This window comes from Hyperolius riggenbachi, chromosome 5 (assembly GCF_040937935.1).
Source record: "Hyperolius riggenbachi isolate aHypRig1 chromosome 5, aHypRig1.pri, whole genome shotgun sequence".
Taxonomy (NCBI): Eukaryota; Metazoa; Chordata; class Amphibia; order Anura; family Hyperoliidae; genus Hyperolius; species Hyperolius riggenbachi.
The window spans coordinates 342676610-342681400 of NC_090650.1; the positions used below are offsets into that span (position 1 = coordinate 342676610).

The 4791-nt window shown below is 40.7% G+C and overlaps 1 pseudogene; it reads left to right on the top strand.

The window, feature by feature from the left end:
- Positions 1-335: 335 nt before the first annotated feature.
- Positions 336-3924, top strand: LOC137519421 (transcription factor Sox-17-alpha-like; annotated as a pseudogene).
- The last annotated feature ends 867 nt before the right edge of the window (positions 3925-4791 follow it).

The following is a 4791-nucleotide window of genomic DNA, read 5'->3' on the forward strand; positions in this document are numbered from 1 at the left end:
GCAGTAATTCAATTTACCATGATTTGGTAATTTTAGCACAATCAAGAACTTTGAAGCATTGGACCAATCAGAATGCAGAACTTTTCCACAAAAATCTGATTACCGCTGTAATTTTAGACCAATCACAAGATTCCGTTTTTTCTGATTTCCAATTTGTGTGTCAATTTTTGCAAAAAAAACAAAACACAGTACTCCTCGGAAATCGGTAAATCAGCATTGGCGGAAATCGGAATTTACGCGGAATAGGAAATGGGAATTTCCGACCATCTCTACCATGCATAGCATATATAGCATAATGTGCCATGTGCTATATGCAATGGCCACATGGGGAGCAAATGGGAAAGCAGGGGCAGCTGGACACGCGTGGCACCTGGACAGGTGAGAGATTTTAATGCATGGACACTGGGGGACAGCGGCCAGGGGTTCCACTGCATTCTGTTGTCGCAATATACCGCCACATGCCCGATTAGAACAGGTAAGGCCAAGATTTTCCAGCTCACTCAATTGATACATTTAGTTGATTGGGCTTGTTGCGGCACTGATTTTCATCAAATTTCATAAATATATCAAATCGGATGGTCGACTGGGTCTAATACTAGGTACACACTATGAAATTTTCTGACAGATATACTGTCAGATCAATTATTTCCAACATGTCCGATCTGATTTCCGATTGTTTTCCGATCGATTTCTTGTTGAATGCTGGGAATACACGATGCGTTTTTGTGGTCGATTTGCAGTTCGATCGTGTTGACTCGTTTTCTGAACGTTTTTCTTTTTTCTAATCAATTTCCATTCACTTCCATTCACTTCTATCAGAAATCGAGCGGTATGAATGATCGAAAGTGAGATCGGCCATGTCGGAATTTATCTGTCAGAATTTATCTATCGAACCATCTATCTGCCTAAAAACCGCATGGTGTATTCCCAGCATAGGTGAACGGAAAAACTTGGAAATTGATCGGAAAACAATCGGAAATCGATTGATCGGAAAACAGATGGGACATGTTGGAAATAAATCGATCAGACTGAAAATCTGAAAGAAAATCTCAGTGTGTACCTAACATAAAAATTTAGATTTGTGTATACTGCTGAAAAAAAAAAAAAAAAAACCTCACAAAAACATAAGATAACCAAAGGCACACTCTCAGACAGCAATGTATTGTATTTAAATTATGTTCCAGCAACAGGATTAATGGAATCTACCTGGAATAACAAATGAGAAGGGAATTAATTTTTTTTTTCTATTTGAACCTGTGTTTACTCTGTAATTATCTTATCAGGTACACAGGCAGACCACATCACTCCACTGTATACTAAAGGTCCGTACACACGCCGGACTGCTGGCAACGATGGGTCCGTCGTCACCTCCCGCTGGGTGGGCGTTCCAGCGACAGTCCGGCGTGTTTACAGTCTGTCTGCAGACTGATACGGCTGTTTCTGAGCGATCCGCCTGGGCCCTCAGATAGATTTTCTGATCTGATGTGTTTGGGAAAATTTTTTACTAGGAACAGATTTCCAATAGATTTCAGTATGAAATCTATTGAAAATCAAACTGATGGCAATTTTCTTTGTCATCAGATTTCCATTAGGTCCCGTGCAAATTGATAATCAATCTCTTCAGATCGACCTAGATTTTCCCATCATGTCAGATCAATTGAAATAGATCAAAATCGGCCGCAAATCGATCGGGCAATCGATTTCGATCGAAAATCGGCTGAGTGTATGGCCATCTTTATTCAAAAACTATTACATGTAAACATTGTATACTTTTTGTTGCATAATCTACATAATAAGTGAACAGTGTTTTAAAATGTTCATTTTAATACTTTGAGCAACTTGTTTTTATTTGATTTTATGAGGATTCAGGATTTGTTATTTTTTTGGTTTTTCATATAGACCATATTTACTTATTTTATTAGAATTTATTCAGTGTTATGATTTACTTCCTAAGTGTATTTAGAAAATGGTAAATACTGTACAATTCATTTTCGCTTTTTTTTTTTAACCAATAAGTCTGTTAAGTCTAAACTCTGGTTTTCACTAATTTTTAAAGCCATTACATATATGTATCCTTTTGTTGCGCTATCTACAGCTACAAAATCAGTGAAGAGTGTTTAAAATATTCTCATTTTTATACTTTGTGATTTATCTGATTTTGTTTTTTTCATATGGACCAGACTTATTTTATTAGAATGTATTCAGTGTAATGATTTACTTCTTCATTCTTATTTGTTTAAGTACTGCAGCATAGTTTGTTATTGTGTAGAAAATCTGAAGTGAGTGGGATATGGTGGCTGCCATATTAATTTCCTATTAAACAATGCTAGTTGCTTGGCAGTCCTTCTGATCTTTGGCTGCAGACTGCAGTAGTGTCTGGATCACACGCCTGTAACATGCTTGCGGCTAATCCAGTCAGACTTAGGGCCCTTTTCCACTAGCAGTCGTTGGCGTTCACGCTGAACATTAGCGATTGCAGAATGGCAAAAGTCAGGAAACCTCCGGCGATTGCGTTCATGATCTTGCTATACACTGTACTGCATAGCAAAATCGCAGCAAAGATCGCTCCGCGGCGCGATCACGTTTGACAAAAAAACGAATCGCGGTAGTAGAAATACCCTACCGCGATTCCTATGTTATTTAGCAAACCCTAGCGATTGTAAAATCGCTAGCGGTTTGCGATTTTTCGATTCAGCTAGCGCAAACGCGCTAGTGGAAAAGGGCCCATAAGGTCAGAAACACTAATCTCCGTGTTTGTTCAGGGGCAATGGCTAAAAGTAGTTAGCAGGACAGGCAGACAATCGGTATTGCTTAAAAGGAAAAAGGTCAGTCTCCATATTCTTTCCCCTTCAGGTATGCTATAACTAGTCCAATCAGTTGGATGTAAAATAAAAATGACATGACCTCTGTCATGGAAAAGCTGTTTATGGTGGTTATTAGTACACTAGTCTGTGCTTGTTAGCTGGTACTGTAGTAATTTGAGTGCAGCAAAGTAGCTCCCATTTTCAGTTACATCATTTGCCACACTTTCGATACTAAAGGTTTTGTTTCTCTTGCAGGGAAGACTTGGAGATCTATGTCCCATACTGACAAGCTACCCTTCACAATAGAAGCAGAGAGGCTAAGAGAGAAGCACCTGCAGGACCATCCTAACTATAAGTATACACCCAGGAGGAGGAATAAGGTGAAACAGATGAAGCAGGCTGAAAGCTTGATGCACCTGCCAGAGCAGGCTGGTCTCTCTGGCCTGAGTATGGATAGGAGGAGGTGTGTGGAGAGCCTTAATGTGCGCCATCCTGAGGCACCCTACCAGCACCACACTCAGATGCCTCAGTCCAGCCACTGCATGATGAATCCTCAAGCAATGGCTGTCCCATATGACTATAGCTGTCCCACTCCTGGGACATCCTCTATGGTCATGCCAGGGCAGAACTCTCATACATTTCCTACTCAGGATGAATGCTGGGTCATGCCTTCTTGCAGCTATAATACTACCTATGCTTCCTACCAGCAGAGCTCAAACAACAACAACATTCTTTCCAGGCTTATGGAACAGACAAAGCAAATGGGCCAATATGACTCTGTGCAAAGCATGATGGGATGCCAGACCCCACTACTAATGCATTACAACCAAATGTATATGCCCAATGCTGGAATGCATGAACCTGTGGCCCAGAGTGGGCAGCTCCCCGCTCTGCCAGAGCCTCAGCAGTTATTGAGTGCAGAGGACCTCCAACAGGCTGACATATCTGATGTGGACAAAGCTGAGTTTGATCAGTATCTGGGTTACATGGTGGCGCAAGAAGTGGCAGTGGACAGTCATGGCCAGTAGCAGCCTGTGCTCAGTGCCGACAATGATCTCTTATCCTCTGTACTGTACTATCTGATGCCAGCACTGCTGTTTATTACTACCCCAGTGTATGAGACTGTACCTGGCTACTCTTCCAGCAGTGTTGTCATAGCGTTCTACAGCAGGGGAATCCTTCACTCTCTAAAAGTCACAAGTCATTGCAGATTTATTTCTGTGCAGGAAGAGCCATAAATATATACAAAGACTTATTTTTGTAAAATTACGTCTGAACTTTTCTCCTCCCAACACTATTAAGATTAATATGATTTTTTTTTTATTTTAGCTTAATGAATATAATGCACTTTATGTAGTATCTGTGTACATGTACACACCCCTGTCTGTATACAGCAATGATTTGTATTAAGAACAGGGATCTTTGCATTTTTTTTTTCAATAAAAGGCATTAATTTGAGGCCGTTTGAGTGATGTATTTTTCTTCTGTGCTGCCTAAGTTTCCAAAGCTGCATAAAATGAGCGTACGTTAAAAAGGGGCGATGGGAAAAAAGGGCGCCGGGTTTTTAACGGTAAACATGGATTACGTTTAAAAATGTATTTCGTTTAAAAGTAATGTTTTTAAACGTTATAAATCATTAAATAATGTGTATTAAATTGGCAATTGTAAAAACGTTAATCTTTCGTTTAAATAATGAAACGCATAATAACGTTTAAAAATTTTTTTACTAAGTAACCCTCCCTGTACCTACCCCTAACCCCTAGACCCCCCTGTTGATGCCTAAACCTAAGACCCCCCCTGTTGGTGCCTAAGTAACCCTCCCTGTACCTACCCCTAACCCCTAGACCCCCCTGTTGGTGCCTAAACCTAAGACCCCCCTGTTGGTGCCTAAACCTAAGACCCCCCTGTTAGTGCCTAAACCTAAGACCCCCCTGTTGGTGCCTAAACCTAAGACCCCCCTGTTGGTGCCTAAACCTAAGACCCCCTG